The sequence below is a fragment of the Triturus cristatus genome, chromosome 2_1 (genome assembly GCF_964204655.1).
Source record: "Triturus cristatus chromosome 2_1, aTriCri1.1, whole genome shotgun sequence".
Classification (NCBI taxonomy): domain Eukaryota; kingdom Metazoa; phylum Chordata; class Amphibia; order Caudata; family Salamandridae; genus Triturus; species Triturus cristatus.
Window position 1 is genome coordinate 504,108,029 of NC_140581.1, and position 25,636 is coordinate 504,133,664.

The following is a 25,636-nucleotide window of genomic DNA, read 5'->3' on the forward strand; positions in this document are numbered from 1 at the left end:
CCCCGGTTCCCTGGCACAGGTCGTCCCCAAATCTTGGCATCCACTGGTGGTCCGCCGATCCGTAGAGCAGTCGAGCGACGCTGGAGAGTTGGTGGCATCGTCTGAGTGCGGTATCCCGCGCGCTGCTCTGGCCGGGATTTGGCGCTCTGACAGTGAAATGGCGCCCGAGTGACAGCTGTCGGAGTCGACGGCGGGTGTCCCTTCAGCAGAGTCCCCGCCTGTGGTCCGGTTCTGGAGGAATGGGGTAGCGCCGCGGTGTTGCGTAGACGGCGAGCAGCTCCGGCGCCGCAGAGAGAGGCAGGGGTGTGCGCCCTGCTCCGCACCCGGCTATCGCTGCAGTTCACCCAGCGGCGTGAAAATCGAGGCCGCTGCTTTAGGGCCTAGCGGCATGGGTGTGTGCCTCCCCGGTCAGCCGGCAGCCTGGCTTTGAGAGGCGGTGGCCGGGCGCCCTGACAGCAAGTCACACCAGACAGGCTCCAGCGTTGCGACTGGGTGCGAGGACCTGCGCCCTGAAGACGGCGTGATCATCCGGCGGTGGACCAGTGGAGCTCCCGGACCTAGCGGCGCGAGTTGGAGATTCCTTGGAGCGCCCACCAGCCCTGGAGCCCGCGAGAATCGGCCCGCGCCATCAGTGTGAGCAGAAGTGTGGGCTGATCCGGCTGCGGCGCTACCCTGGGCTGAGCGGAGACTGCGAGGGCCTGTGTGGTTACTGCCCACCTTGGTGAGAACTGGGGGCGTGTGGAGGTGCCCCGTCTTGCTCACCCCAGCTTCTGGTTCTCCAGCAGAGTGTGACCATCCCGAGCCTACAGTGCCTTGCTGCCCGGGTGGGCTGCGTGCCTTCCCGGACCTGGGGAGGTAGCCCGGACTTTTGGACTTTCTGGTGGCCTCCATCCCACCTACACGGTAACTGGGGGGAAGCTCCTGCATTGGGGCGGTAGGCATATTGAGGGCGCGCGCTGCCCGTCAGCACTCCAGACGCCTGCTAGGAGGGGTCCCTGTCGGGGCAGCGCGAGGCACGATGTCCCTGCTGCGGTGTTCGGCCCACTGCCCTGCCTGCCCCCGCCTCTTCACGCCTGGACACACAGCCTGTGGAGTGCTCTGGTCCCGGCCTGGGTGGGACCTGGGCCGGGGGTCCTCATCCTTGCTAGACACTTGGGACGTGCTCCCCTGTCACGCATTTAAGGCCTTTGGAGCTCCCCTTTTTAACTCACTTGTTTAACTCCTTCGAGGGACCGGGTTCTATTCCGATGGATATGTTGGAAGCTGATATCGTGGTGATCCCCAAACTCGGGAAGGATCCCACTCAGTGCGCGGCGTACCGCCCCATTTCCCTACTTAACCTCGACCTAAAGTTGTTCACGGGCATCTTGGCGGCTCGCTTGGACCCCGCCTGCCAGGCATTAGTGAACCCGATCAATCGGGGTGTATACCCAATAGGCAAAGCAGTGATCACACCAAGCGGCTGATGTATCTAATAGACAAAGCCCATTATATGGGGCTGGACGCTCTGTTGCTTTCAGTCGACACTGAGAAAGCGTTTGACAGGGTGGATTGGGGCTTTTTAGATCAGACGCTACAGCGCTTCGGCATAGGGGACCGTTTTAGGGCCTGGGTTGCGAGCTGCTACGACCGACCCACTGCGACGATCCGGGTGAATGGGATTAGTTTGCAGCCGTTTGATATCAGACGGGGCACAAGACAGGGGTGTCCTCTTTCACCTCTGCTCTTTGCGCTATATATCGAGCCCCTAGCGTAACGGATTAGGGACAACCCCAACATATCAGGTATTCCCTTTGGGGGGGGTGAGCGTCACATCGTCAGTTTATATGCTGATGATATTTTGGCTACCCTGGAAACTCCCAACCGATCGGTCCCAGCGTTTTTACAGGAGTGGACTGATTTTGGCAAGGTATCGGGCTTTAAAGTTAATGTGAGGAACTCAATGTGGCTGCCGCTGGGTCTCAACGAGAACAATCTCGAGTGCAACTTTCCAGAACTCGGGGGCCTGCGACCGCAGTCTGAGCTCCCCTACCTGGGGATCATTCTAACACCGTCCACGGATCAGACAATAGCTCGAAATTATTCCCATCTCCACTCCCTAATCGCGCGCGATCTTCGCAAATGGCGGTCCCATCCTCTGTCGCTGTTGGGCTGTGTAGCCGCGGTTAAAATGTCAATTTTGCCTAAAATATTATACATTTTTCAGACCATCCCGGTGGGACCTCCCATGCGCTACATCCACCGGGAGCTACACCATTTTATTTGGGCAGGGAAACGCCTACCGATCTCTGTATGAAGGGGGGCTGGGGATTCCCCACCTATTGACTTACTATAGGGCGGTGCAACTCCGATATCTCGTTGAATGGAGTAGGCCTGAATCAGAGAAACAATGGCTATTTCAAGACAGTGCGATGGCCGGTCTTTCCTTGTGGAAGGTACCATTCCTGAGGCCTTCCGATAGACCGACATATCTTAACAAATCTCCTATCACGCGATCGGTGGTGCGGGTCTGGGACGCGGTGGCGACCCGGCACCATCTCACCTCCTTCCCATCACCACTACTCGATAACCCAGCCTTCCCTCTCGGCCTCGATGCACGGGCTTTCCCAGAGTGGTTTGCTTCGGCCTGTTAGTCTGCTGGGCATCTATTTGATATCGACGGCTTCCTCCCATTTGCTGAGTTGACCAGCTGGCACGCCATTAAACATCCCAAACGCTTCCAATATTCCAACTCTGCCATTGGTTAATGCACCCCGACATGCGGCCTCTGGTTAGCAGACATCTCACGACCTATGAGAAATGGCTTTTATCAAAGCACTCTGACCGCCATTTGATATCTGACCTTTATCGTCTGTTACGTCCCCCGGCCCTCCTGGAGCGCTCTGCTGGGCAGTGCCGATGGGAGACGGAGCTAGGTAGGAGTCTCTCCTGGAAGGAATGGCAACAGATCTACTATAGAGCTAATCATACTGCCAGAAACACAGCGAGTAGGGAAGCAGCGGTTAAAGTTGTCCTTTACTGGTACCTGACCCCGGCCCGCCTCAATAAAATTAGCGCAGACCGCAGCCCCACCTGTTGGAGGGGTTGCGATGAGGAGGGCACGTTGACGCACATCCTCTGGGACTGTAGAGAGGTGACGGGGTACTGGACAGCAGTCCTTAATGACATCGATACTTATTTTGGAACGGAAATACCCCGCTTCCCTGCCTATACTCTGTTAGGGCTGCCTAATGCCATTACGTTTCCGCTGAAATCTATTTGGGGGAAACAAATGGGGTTAAGCACTGGGCGCAGCAGTACACCACATATTAGCGCTCTGGGGTACGCAAACTCGCCCGTCCCATACTGGGTGGTTGCACAAATTGTGGTACATTATTGGGATGGAACGCATACACGCTACCCTCTCTCATTCTTCAGATTCCTTCCGCACTATCTGGCGTCCTATCCTGGCGCTGTTGGCGCATGAATTTAACGACGTTACATGTCCCAGATACCTCCGCCTGCTTAGACTTACTGACGCCCCACAGTCTAGGGATACAGCTTAGGGGCTGCCTCACCTCCGCACTTCCATAGCGCAGCTACACACGGATATCTCGGGGGGGGGGTTGGGTTCAGGAGGGAGGGAGGGCGGGGGTGAAACGGTGGGTGGGTCGTGACGGGGGGCTGCACTGGATACTGCTTGTCATTAGTATACTGTCTGTAGCCACTCTCTGCGCTTTAAGCCAAGATATGCTGCTTCAGCTCTGTATTGGGGTTTGTTAGGCCGAGGGTGGGCAAGGCTGGGTTTGCTCCACTGTTATTCCACCTGCCTGAAATTCATAAATACAATTATTTTAAAAAAAGAAACATACAACTTTGGCTCCCTTTTAAAATGTTAACTTTCTCTTTAGCTCTGCACACTGATAAGTATACCTGGACAGCAGTGTGTTTTCTGTCAGCTCAGTTGTCTCGATCTGTACAGGAGAAGAGGCCACAATTTAGTGTTGTTTCTTTCTATTTTATGCATATGCGAGTGGTTCAGTACTAAACTGTACCATGCAAATAACAAGCATTTACAATGCAATAAGTCTCGCATTTACGCGAGTTTGAGCTATTCACATTGCAAATAACAATGCCTTTTATTTGTGTTTTCGTTTTTAAAACATAAATAAAAGGCATCGTCATTCACAATGCCAATAGCTTAAACTCGCGTAAATGCGAGTGTACCGGGGTATGGAACACCACGGCTGTCAGATGGACTCTTACCTGTCCTGTAAAGGGCTTAAAGGGCGATAGTGCATCTCAAGAGAGAGCACTGAATTGTATTCTATGATTTGTCTAAACCGACGGTTTAAACGGTTATCTGCCAAAGTTTCACTGAAGCTCAGCCGGAGCTTCTGCGTCTCAGCTGGGAGTTTCCAACCGTGGCTTTCCTCCCTTGCTTAGGACTTTATGGGTCCACTGGCTTTTAGGGAGCTGAGGGTTACTTTGAGAGACGGACTGCCTTATAAATATTTGGATAATGGGAATGGCGTGATTTCAGGGTGAATACATTTCGGTGATAACATTAGATTCCCATAAGCATCACTTGAAGGAGTGATGACAAGGGAAATGAGGTTTAGTGGCTGTGGAAACGACGAGTGACGGGTATAGGAGGAAAGATGAATGGTTAGTATGGCAAAGACACAGATGACTTGTGAAGGGGATGGACAGGGCAAGAGCATCTGGCACCTGGTGCTAATCCAGTGACAGCCCCCCCCCCCAATCATCATTACCGGGGGCCTATACACACACACACACACAACCCACCACGTGCTGCTGGTGCTAATGTAATGACAGCACCCCCCGCCCGTGCCAATCCAATGACAGCACCCTCCCTCATCATCACCGGGGGCCTATCCCCCCACGGGCTGCTGGTGCTAATCAAGTGACAGCACCCTCCCACCATCATCACCGGGGGCCTCTACACCCCACCCCATCACTGGAGACCCATGAACACCCCCCACCCACCACTTGCTGCTGGTGCTAATCCAATGACAGCATCACAGGAGACCCATGCACCCCCCCCCCGCCCGCCACGTGCTTCTAATCCAATGACAGCACCCCTCTTTGCTGCTGGTGCTAATGCAATGATAGCATCCCCCAATTCATTATGAGGGGGCCCATACACAACCACCCTGAGCATGCGCAGCTGTCACTAATCCAGTGATGCACCCCCCCCGCTGAATCTATTATAGAGCCGCCAGCGTGCCCTGCTGCCACTAATCCAATGACAGCGCCCCCCTCCTCCCAAAAAAACCTTTTTCTCCCCCCTGCACAAATTCATTAGAAGGCTTCCTTACTTCTCGCTATCCTCGGGGGTTGGGGGCACGAAATCAATAAAAAGCCTTCTCTCTACCCCCACCCTCCATTGCCGAAGTGGGGGAGGGGGTTACGAATATAATTTTAAAAAATCCTTCTCCGTACCCCCGGGGGAGAGGTGGCATGAATAAAAAGCATTCTCTCTACCCTCCCTCCCCGCCTCCTCTAGTGGGGCGGGGGGCAGGGGCACGAATGTAATGAAAAGCCCCGGTCACAGTTAAAGCCCCCGGTTTTGGGGCCGAAGGGTCCGTGCCCACCCTCAGATCCAGTCCCAGCCGCGGGTGAAAATACCCCACGGGGCTCCCGGAACGGCCCCACCCACCCGGGTATTTACGGGTCTTTGTTTGGAAACGAACTGATACACAGAAACAACCGGTGCCTGATACACACGGACCGGCCTTTGTAGTTACAAACACTTCCTTGTGTTTCTAACAAACCGATTCCGAGGACTGCACCCTTCAGGGAGGATTTCCATATTTCACATCACTATGCGCAGCGGACGGATTTACTTTCGCTGTCCCTAGAAACCTCACCCGCTTTCCAGAAAAACCGAATCAAGGATTTGAACGGGTTAAAGATGAAGATAACGGTTTAACGCTGCAGGAAGAAGCGCTCCTCTCGCAATGGAAACCTGCACAAAAGTACAATGCAATGAAATATCGATGCGGTGAAGAAATCTATAGAATTACAGGTTACTGAAAATAAACGGAAACAAGTCTGGGATCATTGTACTCCGGGTACAGAGGGGCCTGCAAGCCCGCCACCGCCTGGCCGGGAATGACGACTCCTTCTCTTCACGTGCGCACGCCATGACGTATTTGCTCGGCTTTCCTCGCCCGTTACCTTTTGCGACTAACGCAAAGCAGGCGAGGCCGTCCAAATGGGACGGTTCAGAAAGCCAAGCAAATACGTCACCGACACCTCTTTTCCAATGGCTGGCCACCTTAAACAGTGACGCCAGCCAATGGAAAAGAGGGGCGGGCTTAATGCCCCTTACAGAAAATACCCACATCTCATTAAATCCCGCCAGCGAGACTGCGCATGCGCGCAGCCTACGCTAGGCGAGACCTAAAAAAGCCTACCTTTTCTTCAAGCCGGAGTTGTTTAACTTCTGCCTATTTTTCAAACATACTACACGCCCGCCAGATTACACAGATATGGGCTGCGTGAGGATTCTAGATGTGGGCGCTGCGGGGCGGAGGGAGCGGATTTTATACATTTGTCATGGGCATGTGGGGCGATAGGGGAATATTGGATGCAAGTGACGAAGCTGCTGGGAACCATGGTGGGAGGTGAGGTGCGATGTGAGGCGAAAACCTGCCTGCTGGGTTTACTTCCTGACTTTAGAGCCCTGAAGCGCAGATTCTGTGTTATAGCGTTGCTAATGGCCAAGAGGAGGGTCTCGCTCTGTTGGAATGGCAGACAGGTCCCGAAACTTAAAGACTGGCTTGTGGATCTAACGCATTGTAGAGACACACTGAAGGTATATGAAGAAGAACTCCCTGCCAGATCACAGCCAAAAGACTATTGGGTGTACCTGACACAATACTTGCAATCGCAGTAGGAGGGTGGAGTGCTGCTGATACATGAGGCAAGTGACGGGGTGCGTGGGGACTCATCCGAATCCAACTGGGATATTAAAACTTGGACGATGGATGCTGTTGTACGGTGACCTGTATGTTCTGGTTGTATTTGGTTGTATAAACTTGAAATGCCAATAAAAAAAATAAAAAAAAAAACTTCTGCCTATTTTTTGTTTGTTATCGACTCTGTTTAAAGGGTGACGGGCCATTAATTAAGTGAAGACTTTGAGGTTTCGCTAATGAATATACTTAAAAAGCTTTTAGCATTCCTGGAAGCTGTATTCTCTATTAAAGAGCGGGGAACTTTTCTTCGCGTTAATTTACTCACAGGAACATTTGTGAGCTGTGAACAAACATATCGCTTGATTTACTAAAGTGTTCATTATTTAGCGGTTACTGACAATGTTTTCAAATCCTTTGAGGCAAAGACATACCTTTAAAAGCTTCGTGTGTGGGCTCTCGTCCTTTGGATGTACTTTTCAGTTAATGTGGCACGTCTTTCTGAAAAAACAGAATTTAGTTCGTGTTCAGACTTGGCTCATTATATTAGATTGTGTTTATCTGAAAAGCGGAGCTCGGGGGCAAGCAAATTACCTTAAATTCTTCTGTTCGCTCTCATCACGTTTTTCAAAGTGAGGCAATGGCATTTCCAGTTTGAAACATCCCAGCAATGGCGTCTAGCTTTGAATCATGGGTGTTGTGGTTTTTCATTACCATATTCATCCATTTGGGCTAGCAAGCTTAGGTGCAGCAGCGCAGTGCATTCTGGGCATTGCAGTGCTTATATTCTTATCAATTCTGTCATATTGCTTAAATCCACGGTGACGCTATTAAATTTCAAAATTAAATACGCTTTTTTGCTCAGAAGTAGGTTTTCAATGTCTGTCAGTGTTTCTGAAGATTTAAAACTTGCCAATACTGTCCATTTGAATTGCGTTTCATTGTGGCATTTTTCCACAAAGTGTTCAACCATGGGTGCCGTCAAAACTTTTTTCTTAATTCTGGAGCGGTGTTGGGTGATTGTGTTGACCTGTTGGTTGGTTTTCCCTACGTAAATTTTTTTACAGGGGCAGATTATTGCGTAAACTGCATTTTTTGTCTTGCAGTTTATGAACTCAGTATGTTTCCATCTTATACTGTCGTGAACAAATTCTGTACCTTCTATGGTGTTCCCACAGGCGATGCAGTTTCCACATCTTCGATGTCCTTCAATAGGCTTTAAATTCCATGGAGTCATTAAATCACTTTTTGGTTTAGGCAAAGCGGTGTCAGCTCTAATTATTTGTTGGCCAATACTTGGATTTCTATTCCAAGCAAAGAGTGGTTTGGGAAACGGGCATTTTAAGTTCTCCAATAGATGCCAGTTCTTCACACTACACTATAAGCCCTGTGAATGACAGCGCAGGGGCGGCGGAACCACAACAAAAATCGGGCCAATCACCATTTCAGCTTTAGGTGCAAGCTAAAGCGAGATTGGCTTATTTCATAGCCGTTACGTACGGCAGTGCTTGTTCACTCGCGTTTGCGTCCAGCCCCGGAGTATTTTGCCGCCCAATGTCCTGTCTCCACTACTGCTGTGCCTCTCGTTTCAAGGCTAAACAGCATTCCGGCACCTCGGGCCAGCAGGAGGGCACTTCACCTGATGAGCACGTGAATACTTTAAAATGCAATAATATGCAGGTGTAGATTTTAACAGTGCTTTTATGTGTTTAAAACAATATTTTGCTTGTGCATGCGAGTATTAGTAGTAGACAAATGTAACTAGCAAACATGTGCATTTAAATAAATCGTTCATTGAGTGCCTTTCGAAAGGTGTCGATAGAAAACACGTTTTTTTTCCTGTGAAGCCTTTATTCTAGCTAGCGCCGAACGGGTATGTAAAAGTATCTTGGAAATAATCCATGTACCCGCAATGCAGTTGTATGGTGACTGTGATTTACTGGAGTTTTATTTTCGGGCGGATTTCCGTACTTCTGGTTATAGAATGCTACACACCTTCACCTTGTTGTTTGTTGTATTATTCTGCAACTCTCTTGTCCCACATGTCGCTATATTTCACACTTCCCTTGAGATGTGTGTCTTTGTAAGAGATGAAAGAGCTTAAAGGAGATGTGGGTGTTCTGGGGAGGCACAGTAGTGAGGTGAGGCAGTTGTTTCGATTAGTTTTTTGTACGCTAGTGGTGAGCTGAACATTCAAGAGTAGGTTTACTTTCAGGTGAAAAAAACAAATTTTAGGAGGCCTGAAAAAGAAGTGAATGTCATCGCCATTCTTGATTGGGGGGGGGGGGGGGTTCAGGGGAGGTTAGAAAAGTTGTACAGATGACACTGGTAAGATTAGAAAAAGGTTTTGTCATGGTGAAGGATAGCTGGTAACCACCAGTTTCGTTAACTATGGAATTATGCTCTGGCAAGTTTCAGACCTGGAGAGCAAGATGTTTGATTATAAGAATGATGCTGCTGTAATTGCCTCTAGCTGTGAAAGAGTGCCTCCCACGCTCTGCTTTCTAATGCAGCCCCGCTTACAGCTCATGTGGTCAGCGTCAACCGAGTGAGTCTGCGAGTCACTCAGACTGCTTGATCTATTTACCGCAATTTTGGCTACAGTATGATAAATGAGTTGTTTAACAATTGTTTCTTATGCTTTGAAGCAGTTAACTTAGCCTGTCTTGTTGCTCAAATTGGTGTAATTTCTGATATTTATGCTTCCCTCCTCCTCATTGCTGTATTTTGCTTGTGAGCAAGTGTCACTCATAGTCGCTGAACTGTCACTCATAATTACACTGTATTTATGACAATGTCACACATAGCAATCTGAAACCTTGGCAGCTATGAATTAGCAGCAGCCTTTTTACGATTCTTCTCGTGTGTGACGAGTGATCAGCTTGTGTGCTGGTGGCAAGGGCAGTTTATTCCCGCCATCAGGGTTGGTTTCATGAAAAATGTGGCTGCAAGTGTAGTCCAATTTATTGAATTTTTTTTTTTAATGGTTTATTTTAAAATGGTTAATTCATGGCACATTATGCATTCAAGCATGTAATGATGTAATCCTCATTCTGAAAACTATATTTACCCGAAGCAGGTGCAGCGTGATTGTCATCACAATGTTACATCATAAACTGAGTACTTTTCCCCCCCAAGACACACAACCCTGCCTTGATGAAATATGCATATGTTAAAAGCGCGTGCACGCATTTAAAAAGTGTTTTCTTTTTATTTATGTTATCAGCCTCATGGAAGTGAAAGAGAACAGCGCAATGCCGCAAAACAACAATCGATGGACAGAATGCAGAACAATGTCATACATTCACCCCAGTACAGAGATCTGGGCCTATATCCATCGTTTTTTTGCTCACCATGCCATTCCAGTTTGGACCCAGTCATATGGAAATGGGTCCAAACTGGGGTGGCAAAGTGAGCTAAAAAGAACGATTATGGATTGAACCCAGATCCCTGCTTGGGGGGGGGGGGGGCGGGGGAGGCGGTGTCCGAAGCGTTTCAGCAACCCGCTCATCATCTCCTTGTGTTAGTTATGGCTGAGAGCAGAAGCCTTGTACTGCTAAATACACCACTGTATCCATACATTCCAATAGACCTGATTCAGGCTGTCTCCCGCCTGAAATTGTCTCTTCTTCAATAGATGTAAATGGAGGAAATGCTTTCTCCCAATTATATTTTTTAAATAACCCACTTTCCTCTTCTAAAATGTTGGCATGTATTTGTATGCATTTAATTTAACTATTCTCGGTGCCACATCAGCTGCTCATGCCATGTGCCATGGCTGCCAGCAAGCCAAGTAGGAAACGTCTGACATCCTGGTTTGAATTTAATCTCAACCTCAACACAGTTACGGCCAGTGTGTTGCAGACAAAATGACTTTCTGAAGTGTTCTCGCTTAACACTGCTCATATTTTCCCATACTATCGTGCGAACCTCTCTGTGCAATCAACAATGGACTGCTTCCACAATGAATGAGCTATGTTTAATTAAACTGAGCAAATGGAATTATCTTGAAGCTGCAATACTTATAATTGCCATATCCATGCATATGATTTGCTAGTGTCCTCTGTCCTTTCCTCGAAAGCAGTGCTCATACAGTGTTAAAATCTTCTTCCAGGCGCTGCTTCATCTCTCAACGTCAAAGCATATGTAGTCTGGAAACATCTGATGAGGGCAGCCTGTAGTAGGTAAAGAAGTGAAGGTCTAAATACGTGCTTTACCAAATAGCTTTTCTAGAAAATTATTCCACAACCGAATGTGATTCAATAGACTTGTCAGCTGTGGTTATCCTAAAAAACACGACGATGGATCGTTGGCTTAACCTTCAGCGAAAATCCACTGAAGACATCAATGATGGGCCATCATGCTCAAAACAAAGGGAGTTAAGTGAAAAGAAAAGTAAGTTTTGCAAGTACGATGGTGAATATTTATCATTGGGTTTCACATGTTCAGGTTCAGAAAATGAACAGCAACCACAATGCGTGCTATGCTATGAAATTTTGTCAAATGTGGCCATGAAACCTTCAAAATTACAAAGACACTTGGAAACTAAGCATAAAGAACATGCGACTAAAGCCATAGAATTCTTCAAGAATAAAGAGCAAGAGCTCCTAAAAAGTAGAAAAAGAATTTTAAAAAACTGCAACAGGATCGGTTAATGAAAATGCTCTGAAAGCTTCATATGAAGTGTCCATGCTCATAGCAAAAGGTGGAAAACCGCATACAATTGCTGAAGAACTAATAGTACCTGCTGCTAAAGCCATGGTGACAGGAATGGTTGGAGAAAAAGCAGCAAAAGATTTTAATTTGGTGCCATTATCTAACACTGTAAAAAAGAGAATTGACAAAATTTCAGACAACATGAAGGAACAGTTGATCGAAAGAATTTGTAAAAGTCTGCATTATAGCCTACAAGTAGATGAAAGTACAGACATAGCAAATAAATCTCATCTCCTGTGTTACGTTAGATACGATTTTGAGGGGAACATTTGTGAAGATTTACTGTTCTGCCGCTATTTGATACATACCACTGCTGAAGAGGTCTTCAGCAGTTCCAATGACTTTCTGACATCAAATGGAATTCAGTGGTCCAAATGCATAGGAATCAGCACTGATGGGGCACGTGCCATTTCTGGGAGACTAACTGGACTTGTAGCACAAATAAGGGAAATTAACCCTTCAGTTGTATGGCATCATTGTTGCATTCATCGAGAAGCATTAGCCACTAAGAAGATACCAGAGGAATTTAAAAAAGGTCTTGAATGAGTCAGTCAAAATTGTACATTTTATCAAAGCTAGGTCTCTAAATTCAAGGCTTTTTGAACAGCTTTGTCAGTCCATGGATAGTGATCATCATCAGCTTTTGCTGCATACAGAAGTCCGATGGCTGTCACGTCGTAGAGTTTTGTCTCTGCTTTTTGAATTAAGAGATGAAATCAGAGTTTTCGTCACTGAACTGGAATCTCCATTTGCACTTGGTGAGCTCTTACATGAGTATGCTTGGTTAGCTATGCTAAAACAACAATTGATGGACAGAATGCAGAACAATGTCATACATTCACCCCAGTACAGAGATCTGGGCCTAAATCCATCGTTTTTTTGCTCACCATGCCATTCCAGTTTGAACCCAGCCATATGCAAATCAGTCTTGACCCTGTGCCCCATGGGAACAGTCCAGCCCGAACTGCCAAGCCAGGTCCTCCCTGGACTGGAAACAAGCATCCTAGGACCGGTTTCGGGCTTTCAGCCCTCGTCAGCCAGGATAGCCTGATTCCAGTGGCATGGAGAGCAAGGGACTCACGTCTGAGCATACCCTTCCCACTCGGGGTGACAAATGCAAAAACAACAATTGATGGACAGAATGCAGAACAATGTCATACATTCACCCCAGTACAGAGATCTGGGCCTAAATCCATCGTTTTTTTGCTCACCATGCCATTCCAGTTTGAACCCAGCCATATGCAAATCAGTCTTGACCCTGTGCCCCATGGGAACAGTCCAGCCCGAACTGCCAAGCCAGGTCCTCCCTGGACTGGAAACAAGCATCCTAGGACCGGTTTCGGGCTTTCAGCCCTCGTCAGCCAGGATAGCCTGATTCCAGTGGCATGGAGAGCAAGGGACTCACGTCTGAGCATACCCTTCCCACTCGGGGTGACAAATGCAAAAACAACAATTGATGGACAGAATGCAGAACAATGTCATACATTCACCCCAGTACAGAGATCTGGGCCTAAATCCATCGTTTTTTTGCTCACCATGCCATTCCAGTTTGAACCCAGCCATATGCAAATCAGTCTTGACCCTGTGCCCCATGGGAACAGTCCAGCCCGAACTGCCAAGCCAGGTCCTCCCTGGACTGGAAACAAGCATCCTAGGACCGGTTTCGGGCTTTCAGCCCTCGTCAGCCAGGATAGCCTGATTCCAGTGGCATGGAGAGCAAGGGACTCACGTCTGAGCATACCCTTCCCACTCGGGGTGACAAATGCAAAAACAACAATTGATGGACAGAATGCAGAACAATGTCATACATTCACCCCAGTACAGAGATCTGGGCCTAAATCCATCGTTTTTTTGCTCACCATGCCATTCCAGTTTGAACCCAGCCATATGCAAATCAGTCTTGACCCTGTGCCCCATGGGAACAGTCCAGCCCGAACTGCCAAGCCAGGTCCTCCCTGGACTGGAAACAAGCATCCTAGGACCGGTTTCGGGCTTTCAGCCCTCGTCAGCCAGGATAGCCTGATTTGCATATGGCCCTGTCTGAACTGGGGTGGTGGAGTGAGCTAAAGAATGATGATGGATTAAACCCAGATCAGTTGACTGGGGGTGAGTGTTTGATTTGCTCAAACGCTCCGTCCGTTATCCTCTTTATTATCGCTTTGTTCGCCCTAAGTTGGCAGGGTATGCCCAGACGTGGGTCCCTTCCTCACTTTGCCACTGGATTCAAGATAGCCTGGCTGATGAGGGTTATGAACCCGAAACCGGTCCCAGGATGCTTGTTTCCAGTCCAGGGAAGACATGGCTTGGCAATTTGGGCTGGACTGTTTCCATGAGGCACAGGGTCAGACAGATTTGCATATGGCCATGTCTGAAATGGGGTGGTGGAGTGAGCTAAAGAATGATGATGGATTAACCCAGATCAGTTGACTGGGGGTGAGTGTTTGATTTTCTCAAACGCTCCGTCATCCCCTTTGGTATCGCTTTGTTCGCCCTAAGTTGGCAGGGTATGCCCAGACATGGGTCCCTTCCTCACTTTGCCACTGGATTCAAGATAGCCTGGCTGATGAGGGTTATGAACCCGAAACCAGTCCCAGGATGCTTGTTTCCGGTCCAGGGAAGACATGGCTTGGCAGTTCGGGCTGGACTGTACCCATGAGGCACAGGGTCAAGACTGATTTGCATATGGCCATGTCTGAACTGGGGTGGTGTAGTGGGCAAAAGAACGATGGATTTAACCCAGATCTCTTGACTGGGGGAGAATGTATGCATTGTCAGCATTCCGTCCATCATTTGTTTGTTGTAACGCTTTTCGCCCTAAGTGGGATGGGTATTCCCAGACGTGGGACCCGTGCTCACTACGCCACTGGAGTCAAGCTATCCTGGCTGATGACGGCTGATAGCCAGAAACCGGTCCTAGGATGCTTGATTCCGGTCCAGGGAAGACATGGCTTGGCAGTTCGGGCTGGACTGTACCCATGAGGCACAGGGTCAAGACTGATTTGCATATGGCCATGTCTGAACTGGGGTGGTGTAGTGGGCAAAAGAACGATGGATTTAACCCAGATCTCTTGACTGGGGGAGAATGTATGCATTGTCAGCATTCCGTCCATCATTTGTTTGTTGTAATGGTTAGCTATGCTGGCATACATGGCAGACATCTTCACCCATTTAAATGCACTCAATTTGAGTATGCAAGGAGTAGGTATCACAATTTTTAAGGTTGAAGACATGATTTAGGCAATGATAAAAAAGTTAGACTCATGGGTTTGTCGCTTAACACAAAGAAATTTTGATTCTTTTCAGAACCTAAAGACATTCTTGGAATCTGCTGATGATGATTTATCGAACAAAGTCTTAGAAATGTTTATCCAGCATCTCCAAGATATGCGGTGTATCCGATGAAAGCAAAAACTGGATTAAAGATCCTTTTAATGTAGATATTGACAATTTAATGGGGCTGACAGCATCTGAAGAAAACGGTTTGATTGAAATCTCTGATAGTGCACTTAAACTTCAATTCAAGGAAAAGTCTCCGAGTCTGACAAATTTTTGGCTGCAAGTATGAACAGATTACCCTGAATTATCGTACAAGGCACTCAAGGTTTTACTTCCTTTCCCCACCACATATTTATGTGAGAAGGCTTTCTCAAATCTTATGTACCTTAAATATAAGAACAGAAATCACTTGCAAAATGTAGAATCTTACCTAAGGGTTCACAAACATTGAAAAGTTAGCCGCTGAGATGCAGCACCATCCTTCCCATTAAAATGTTTTTATTTTTGCATATTTTTCAATATAAAATAATTAAAGCTTTAGTAATGCAAGTATTTGTTTGGTGTGTAATTGTTTGTGTATTTTTTGAGAATTACTGTTTTAATTTTTTTAAATTTAAAATGTAGAAATTGCTTGGGGGCCTCCAGTAGTGATTCAGTGGGGGTCCTCGGGAGTAAAACGTTTGGGAACCACTACCATAGAAGGTACAGAATTTGTTCACGGCAGTGTAAGATGGAAACATACCACGTTCACAAACTGCAAGACAAAAAATGCAGTTTACGCAATAATCGGCCCCTGTAAAAAAAATTACATGGGGACAACCAACCAACAGGTCAACACAAGAATCACCAAACACCGCTCCAGAATTAAGAAAAAAGTTTTGACGGCACCCATGGTTGAACACTTTGTGGAAAAATGCCCCAATGAAACGCAATTCAAATGGACAGTATTGGCAAGTTTTAAATCTTCAAAAACACTGACAGACATTGAAAACCTGCTACTGAGCAAAGAAGCGTATTTAATTTTGAAATGTAATAGCGCCACAGTGGGTTTAAACAATACGACAGAATTGACAAGAATATAAGCACTATAATGCCCAGGATGCACTGCTCTGCTGCACCTAAGCTTGCTAGCCCAAATGGATGAATATGGTAATGAAAAACCACAACACCCATGATTCAAAGCTAGAAGCCATTGCTGGGATGTTTCAAACTGGAAATGCCATTGCCTCACTTCGAAAAGCGTGAGAGCGAACAGAAGAATTTAAGGTAATTCGCTTGCCCCCGAGCTCCGCTTTTCAGATAAACACAACCTAATATTATGAGCCAAGTCTGAACACGAACTAAACTCTGTTTTTCAGAAAGGCGTGCCACATTAACTGAAATGTACATCAAAAGGACGAGAGCCCACACACAAAGCTTTTAAAGGTATGCATTTGCCTCAAAGGATTTGAAAACACTGTCAGTAACCGCTAAATAATGAACACTTTAGTAAATCAGCGTTATGTTTATTCACAGCTCACAAATGTTCCTGTGAGTAAATTAACGCGAAGAAAAGTTCCCCGCTCTTGAATAGAGAACACAGCTTCCAGGTATGCTAAAAGCTTTTTAAGTATATTTATTAGCGAAGGCTTGGAGTCTTCACTTAATTAATGGCCTGTCACCCTTTAAACGGAGTGATAACTGAAACAAAAAATTGGCAGGAGTTAAACAACTCCGGCTTGAAGAAAAGGTAGGCTTTTTTATTTGCATGGTGCAGTTTAGTACTGAACCACTCGCACATGCATACAATAGAAAGAAACAACACTAAAACACACTGCTGTCCAGGTATACTTATCAGTGTGCAGAGCTAAAGAGAAAGTTAACATTTTAAAAGGGAGCCAAAGTTATATGTTTCTTTAAAACATTTTTTTCTTTATACATCCTGTTTTTAGAAACAAGCAGTGCTGCCAAAAAATCAAGCGCCCTGATGAGAGTCCACATATTCATTATTAGAGACTCGAAACGCGTTGGCTTAATCATGACACGGGATATGAACATGGAGGAATTATGAAATTATTTTTTGTCTATATACAGAGAAAAGTCCCATGTATTTGACACCAATGTTTTCCCCGTGTTCCCCTCTTTCTTAATTAATAGTTGATGCATATAATATCTTTGAAATGTCGATGAAATAATATTTAGATATGAAATAATACTCAGACCTTGATGCTAAAGGTAACACAAGATCATCAAGATAATAGGATGTATGGTTTATGATTTTGCTCACTCATGTTTGTTTATATTGTGTATTCGAAACACAATATCGCTGTTTAATGTTTTGTGAACCACATGTACATAAGCACTTTCTGTATAAGCACTTTATCGTCTCTTTCTGTTTCGAATAATTAACAAATATTATTTAAAAAGTGGAATAAAAGGTATAAATAAAGTACCAGATCAAATGAAAATAAATTGTTTGGTCTAGCGTTAATTTAAAGACGCCAAAACAAAACAGGTCAAGGCCTTTTTCCCCAGTTACAAGTTCATATACGGCCCAGTCAGAACCTGGCCCATTGGGCCTAACTCCCCTTGTTACCATATCCTGAATGCAGCATGTCTCGAAGAGACATCGCAAGCGCTGCCTAGGCGAGACCTAAAACGTGTTCTCCTGTGTGATAATAGAGAAAGAGGAGAGGCCCTGTGAAATAAAATATGTTCCTAGGATAACACAATTTAGAGAAGGAGAAGGCTATCTGGTTTCACATTTTGAAATCCAGCCACCAGATACGTATCTGTCACTCTCTCTCGTTCCTGTTTACATTGAAGGGCACAGTTTTGTCTTTCATTCATGGCTCATAACGAGAAACACCACAAAGAGATAGAAAGTCCGACTCAGGGCCTCCAGACCCAAAAACCAAACCAAGAATGCATTTATTTGAGGGATATCACACCTCAAACCCCCTCTCCCAAAACTACACTCCTGCTGTGCCCCAACATACTCAGTGCAGAATCCTAACCAAAGTGCAAACATTGACTTTGCTTTGGCACACAAAGACCATCAAACAGGCGTATTCTGGGACAGAAGGGCTCACTGAAAAAGCCAAACTTTAAATACCAGCAAACACAGCACATTAACAAAACCAGTGGGTCAGGTCAGGGAAGGAAAATGGGATAAAGCCAATTCTATTCCTTTAGATTGCATATTTATTTGCACACAGTTGTGCGGTTTTTATTGACCAAACAAAGTTTACTACTACTAAAAATTAGTGCATTTGCACAAAGACACAGAATAGGGACAAATGCACACGGAAAGCATACAAACATCGAGCCATACCCACAGAATGCCTTGCACACACAATTCAACACAGCCAACCGTGCACAGAGGCCAACAAGTGTAACGGCATATGCAGCAGTGCTTAATTTGTGCTGGTGCTTTCCGGTGCTTAGCACTGGCACTTATTTATCAGGGCCGGGTCTAGAAGTCAGGGCCAAGTTCCAACTCACATCAACAGCTGCACAACGTGTGTAGTGTCACGGCCAGCCAATATAAACGACTGTTGAAACTCTGTCTTTCTGGTGAATAGCTGAACTGATAATAAATCCATGCCTTCCGTCTGTTTTGCCGGTGGGCAGACCACTGTTTGGGCTGGATTTGGTCTTGTGCAGCCGCAGAAGCGTGTGTACCTTAGTGACACAGACACAGGTCCTAATTACGGTGTTAAAACTACTCCTCTTGTAAGATGAATTGTGCCTGCACTCGCGTGATTTGAAAAGGCGCAGCACTTCCAGGTATTGAGTGGAAAGTCCGTGCAGTGTATTGCTTTTATTATATAAATGTTATCAGGGGCAAGCAGGGGAAGCAGATTGAGGATTCACTCACTTCCCGTACTTTACGGGTCGTGGGGGGCAGGCGGGGTCGGTGCCCGGATAATACTATCTCTGCAGAGGCACCTATCTTCCTAACGAAATGCATCAATTACCAGGACTGTTTTTGTGGCATTGAAGGCTTACTTAATAATACCAAGAAGCTCTTTAAACTAACGCCGCCAAACCTGCTTTCGGTTACAGCTCCCCGGGTCACGTGAGGTCCCACATGGACACACTGTTGCGGAGGAGCCATGTCCGGTCGGTGCGCATTCTGTGGCAGGATGTTGAATTTCCTGCCTGCCAGTCGGGCCCCAAAGCACCCAGGAAATCAATCCCCTGCTGCAAGGCCAAGAGTTAAAGGCGGAAGCCGGCGTTTAAGGATTGACCACCTGTTCACTTCCTCCTGACCTGGACCTGTGCTGTTGCTGTGTGTGCCCTGCCCAGGCAGAGCCCAACTTATGCCCTGGACTCACCCCGCTAGCGTGAGTCTCACAGTGGGAGCAGGTGGCACAGGCTGAGGCTGCACTGCAGCATGGCTCGCTGTCTGACTCTGAACAAGAGACAGGCTAGTGATCCACGCGGAGCCACGCCTGCAGCTCGTCTCAGTAGATCATTCTGACAGCTGGAAAGAGATTCAGGTAAGTCAGATATTCATTTATTAATCTGCTACTGACATTTAAAATGTTTGTGTTGCAAGAATGGAGAGGGGACTCCAGCACGGAATAGCCACGCGCCTTGGAAATGGGTACACTAACTTGTCTGTCTGTGCTGTAAATGAAGGGCCATCTAAGGTAGAAGTTTTGTCTGAACTAGCAGTTTTGCTGATTTATCAGTGAAAAGTGTTAAATATCCGTGCTTGACAGTGGCACAATGAAGCAGCAGCCTTTATTTTCCCAGAGCAGGGAGACTTGCTAAGTTCGAGGTAAGTCAGGTGATTAAAGTTACCCCTTGAGAGAGGTCAGAGTTTTGCCTACTGGCAGTTTTCACTCCGACCATAAAGCAGCGCAGAGGGTTAATATGCCTACTGCAAAGAAAGTCTACCAGCATATTGATTTGTATTGAACTGTATTGTATGTGGATAACTCAGTGGGTTGCTGCATTTGTCACAGAGATCTCTTTGTTACATATGGTTCAGCCGCTAACTGGAGCGGAGGTTGGGGTGGAGGGTGCTGATTATTTAAAAATTAAATAATAGCTATTTAAAAATTAAATAATAGTTTTAACTGCACCTGCTGCAGAGTTTGACTTTCTTCTTGCTCAAATGAGTGTGATTTCTGATATTTGTCTATTTCCATAGACTTCATTGTATGATTTTGGTCGCAAGAAAGTGCCACACATTTAGTTGTTGAATGACTCTCATAAATCCACTGAATCTATGAAAATGTCACACATAAGCAATCTGAAACATTCGCAGCTATACTCAAATGGGTGCAATTTCTGATATCTATATGATTCCCTCGTCTTCATTGCTTGATTTTGCTCACAAGAAAGTGTCACTCATATTTGTTGGAATGTCACTCATATTTACACTGAAATTATGAAAATGTCACACAAAGCAATCTGAAACCTTGGCAGCTATGCATATCGTAATGAGGCATGAACGCACGCGCTACGCACTAGCCAGAAGTCAGGCACAATTAACTTAAGTAGCAGCATGCCGTGCAGCAGCAAGCTTCTTGAAAAAGGCAGTAATCAAGTAAGTAACTAACTCTTCTTTTACCGGAGCGTGCCACATAGGTCATTGAACGGTGGAATCAGCTTGTTCTTAAATATTTTCTGACCACAGTTTCTTCACGGGCAAGTGAAATGTGGCATCTGTTTATTTTGCAATGTTCAGTGTCTGCCATGTCTGTACAAGTCAATGGAAGGTTTGATTGGTTTGTCGTGGATGCTTGGTGTGCGGCTGGCGCTCGGTGATGCAAGTTCGTTTTGCACAGTGTGACTGTCACAGGCCAATTAGTAGCAAAGTCAAAGGATTTAAGTGGTCTAATGCTGGAGCGAGATATTGAATTTATATGCAAATTATTGGTCTCCGGCAGTCAGGCCACGAGCCCGATAAAGAGAGATATAAACAGAGCGATGGGAAGTGTAGGATGAGGACGGGTCCTCGCACTTCCCTGGTGCAAGCTCCTCGTGGTACCCTCAGGTACCAGCTTGTCACACTACTTATCAATGCCAGACAATGGATTATGCAGAAAATGAATTTACCTCCTTCTTTGACCAACCCTGTAGAGCGCCGGTGAGCAAAGAGGGACCCCACCGTCCCTTGAGGTTTTCAGGGGTGTTTGTGCTTAAGAAACCTTTTTTCGTAGCCAATGATAAAATAGGGTTTTAAAGAAATTCTCCAAACAAAAAATGGCTTCTGAAAGCTTGCCCATGAAAAAATACAAAACGTATTTCCAGTTTGCTAAGGCTGACTGTTGGGGTTTCCTTCCTTTTGCCACCCTTTTTCCACTTTTCCTTTCATTAATGTTTTTTTCCTTTTCTCACCTCTATACTTTTTGTTTCCTTTTTGAAAATTCCAGCCTTTGTGACCGCAAAACTCTTTCAATATCAGCCTTATGTGGGTAAATGTAAAGTCTGGAGTGCTAATAAAAACGAATGCTGACAGTATAACACCCAATGTAACGCCAGGGAACATTTCCAGTCCTCAATTCAAATACTCAGTTGTTTCAAACACTAAGGGCCCCATTATGATGACGGGCGGATCGCCACCGGCGGTGGCGATCCGCCCGCCATCTGTACCCGATTTACCCCCGCCATTTTAGTGTGGCGGGGGGTCCCGCGGCAGACGGAAAGACCGTCCGCCGCTTTTCCGCCGACAAGCAATCGTTACGATTGCCTGCCGTGCGGATCTGGGGCATATCCATATTATGATGTGCAAATTTAAAGGCCTTTCCATGGAGGCATCGGCCGGCGGAAGTTTCTTTGGGGGCCCGTTACGGGCCCCCGAGGGGGTGGGGGGCTGCACTTAGGGTGTACCTATGGTACCCCCCTACATTGCCATACACAGAGGTGGCAGGCACCACGCGGTGCCTGTCACGTTGTGCATGGAAACGCAAACCATGCACTTTTAACATTGCGGACGGAACTGCACCCAGCATCTGCAATATTAAAGGCCAGAATGCGCCCACTAGTGTGGGAGGCGCATCCTACTTGGCCTTGTGGGACCGCCACAACTCTGGCGGTCGGTCCTATTTTCCGTTACGGTGGCGGGCAGGTAAAGTCCGCCTGCCATGGGGCCCTAAGTGTTGAAGTTAAATTGTATTATATATTTAATGGCAATCGAACTTTGATACCGAATAAACACCACATGTCTTGTGTTGGGCTTCAAATAATGACCATGGAGGGAGCAAGTAAGTGCATATTTTGTTACATTTGTCACCTCAAACCACCAACCTCCTTGGTGCCTTTCAAAAACATACATGTCACATACACAATGATTAGCATTCAGCACATCTTAAGTCAGATACCTTTTAGGTTTGACTTAATGACATCTGCACCATTCATGGCAGATGTTTCCATATGATATACACGAATGGACTAGGACACAGGTTTGTAGATGTGCTTGCATTTGTTTGAATGAAAGAGATATGCAATTATGCCATCCAGGTGTTAGATATGTCAGCACAGACGAGCTTGAGGTAACACAGAATGTTGTTACAACTAACTTTCTCAACTAGGATGGCACTGAAGCCTTACTGGACATTTTATGCCACAATACATCTCTGCGAGTTGGGACCAACCAAAACAAGAAACACTAAATTTGGCATTAAATCCACTAACAATTGTTCCATGTGGTGCCAGTGGAGCTGAAACAAACCAGTCTCAACCTGTAATGCAAGTTGCACAAGACTATTTTAACTGAAGATTGCCCCTCTCTAAAAGATACCTGTAAGGCCTCCATAGTGCCATAAGGAGAGACAAAAAGTCTTAATTTACAAAATTCATCTAGCAGGTCTGACTGAATAAGAGAAATCTTCAGCATCTTTCAAGAACTGTCTAACTCACATACCCAGAAGAACAACCCCTGTGCATCACAACAATATTGTGACAAAACTCCTGGATTTCTTTTGTTCAAAATTAGCACCATCGGTGACTCCAACATTACTGCTCTGTACCACCTGCCTGACGCTCTCTCCTTTCTTCACAGTTTTCATCCTTTCTCTGCCTCTGTTAATATGTGCTATATTGCTATTGCTTCACTGCCAGCACTTAACCTTCCCTGTTAGCTCTGGCATGGCATTTATTTTAATGGCATTTTATTTACCAGCGTCAGCATAAACAATGGGAAGATGGGAGCTGTAATGACCTGGGGCAGGGCACTAGGACCCTGCAGTGGACAATGGGGACCCCAGGGTAACTGGACATCACATCCGGTCAAGGGTGTGGGGAGGGGGCAGTAGAGGGGACGAGGGAGCGTGGACAGACGTGATTACGAGCAGCTCTGTGAAGATGTATAATAAAGGAAAGAGATAACCCCTACCTGTGTCCTGCGTCTCTGTGGGATCGTGAGGACACGACAACTGGCGATCGAAGGTGGGATTCACCAATAAAAAAGCAGAAGGAAGCCAAATCGTCGTCCTCCCTGACCTGAAGCAGGCGTGACGAACCAGGATCCCACCCTGGTCCGCTGGACGACTGGAGGACAATCGCGACGATCAGCGATCCTCGCGCCGATCCCCGATCTGGAAAAGCCAGGAGCCTACCCTGGTCTGGGGGAAGCAGTGAAGCGTGCAGCGACGCGGGAGCCCACCCCGGCCGCGGAAAAGTGAAGCGGTAAAAGTGCTGAGGCAAGCATAATAAATTATATAATTTTGTTGCCCGCCCGCGAGGCGAAGAGTGAGAAGCACCAGCACCAGAGCGTGCACAAACAGAACTGACTGAGAAAGCACGTGTGATTCAAAGGAACTCTCGCGAGAGCGGCAGCCATCTTTAAGTCAGGCAAAATGAACCAATAGGAACCAAGAACAGTGTGGCGGCCATTTTGAAAGTTCAGGCACACAGAAGACAAATATCGCAAGACTACGGCGGCCATTTTGAAGTCAGGCGAAACGGGCCAATAGGAACAAAGAACAGTGCGGCGCCATTTTGAAGTCAGGCAGCCATTGAAATCAATAGGAAAACAGAAAAAGAGAGGAAAAAAGGCATAAAAGAAGAGAAAAACAGCGAAACAAAGCAGGATACAGTGGAAACAAAGGGGCAAATAAAGAAATAAAAGAATAAAAAAATACAAATAAATAAAGAAATAAAAGAACAGGGGAGAACGACCAGAGAAGGAAAATGAGCGACAATGATGAGAAGACGAGCACGCAGGCCATATTCCGCAGGCCTCTACCGTTCAGCCTATCGGAGCCACAAGCGGGCATCCGGTGGGAAAGATGGCTCAGGAAATTTGAGCGCTACACGAGCGCCATGGACGTCCCGAATAGCAAGCAACTGCACCTGCTTCTGAAACTTGCAGGGGATGAAATAGAGGATTTATTGTTAACATTCCCCGCCGATCAAACGGCGGATTACAAGGGAGTGATAAAGTGTCTCAGTCAGAAATTTGACCCCAACGAAATGTTGATTTCGAGAGATACACATTCAACGCTGCATGCCAACTAGGAAAAGAAAGTCTAGATGACTTTGCAAAGAGACTGAGAAAATTGGTCACGAACTGCGAGTTTGACAAATTTGACAATGAACAAGCAATAAGACTGCGCATCATCGAAGGTTATCTATCGGTGGAGTTCAGAGCACGCATTCTGAAGGAACCAACGACGCTGGAAAAGATATTGACGATGGCTCGCACGGAAGCAAGGGCCACAGAGCACGCCAAGCAGATGGAGCTAGGAAAAGAGAAGAGAGTAGCGTTAGCACATCGCGTCACTGGGAACTTCAAAAAGAAGGAATTCCAGGCGCAGACTGTACCAAAGAAGGGCGAACAAACATGCTACTGGTGCGGCCCGAATTCCCACTGGTCGGTGCCTGCCCAGCTATGGGTCAAAAGTGCAGGAAGTGCAACAGGGACAACCATTTTTCAAGCATGTGCATGACTAGACAATTCAGAAGTGAAAGAGGCAGAACAATGAGACCAAGGATGACCAGCAACAGGTACGCACGACACATGGAAACAGTAAATCGCAGCTCCTCCGACAAAGCAGAAGAAACGGCAGCTCCTGTGTCGGCAGCGAGACTATATCTCATGTCAGATGCAAAGAGACAGAACACATTCATCTTGTGGACAAACAACAAATAAAGAAGACAGCCACGGTGGACATAGGCGTAGGGAGCCACCAAGCTACGTTTGTACTTGACAGTGGAGCAACATGCAACATCATGTGCATGTCAGAATACCAGAAAATGAGAGTGAAACCACAACTATCACCGTCAACAGTGGATGTGTTCACTTGGGGCTCCAAAAGGCCAGAAGAAAATATGGGAAAATTCACGGAGATCTTGACATACAAAGACTCATTCTACCAAGAGGAAATTCATGCGCTCAAAGGAGACATCCCAGCACCATGCCTGCTCAGCAATGTGATGGCACAGGTGATGGGGCTACTAGCAATGACATATCACATGTCGGAAACGAAAAACATCCTACAAGAATACCCTGCTATACTGAAAGGTCTTGGTAAGCTGAAAGGGAAACAAATAACATTGCACATCAATGAAGCGATCAAGCCGGTGGCTCAGCATCGTAGACGAGTACCAATACATCTCCAACCACAAGTTGAAGATGAAATAACAAGCTTACTGGCACAAGACATAATTGAACCAGCGGAAGTACCAACGCCGTGGGTGTCTCCGATTGTGGCAGTTCTTAAGAAAAACTCCTCAAAGATCCGCATCTGCATGGACATGAGGATCCCAAATACAGCAATCGC

General features: G+C 46.6%; 1 protein-coding gene across 2 annotated transcripts in view; it reads right to left on the minus strand.

Annotated features, from left to right (window-relative positions):
* GTF2H2C (GTF2H2 family member C) overlaps nt 1–25,636 on the minus strand; it is a 349,036-nt gene that overhangs the window by 318,594 nt on the left and 4,806 nt on the right. The window contains exon 2 of one of the 2 annotated variants that reach the window (XM_085632381.1): nt 7,358–7,424. The exons of the other annotated variant lie outside the window; for it this stretch is intronic. The gene's annotated coding sequence lies outside the window, so the exon portion shown is untranslated. The remainder of the gene's footprint in view (nt 1–7,357; nt 7,425–25,636) is intronic. 2 annotated transcript variants of the gene reach the window in all.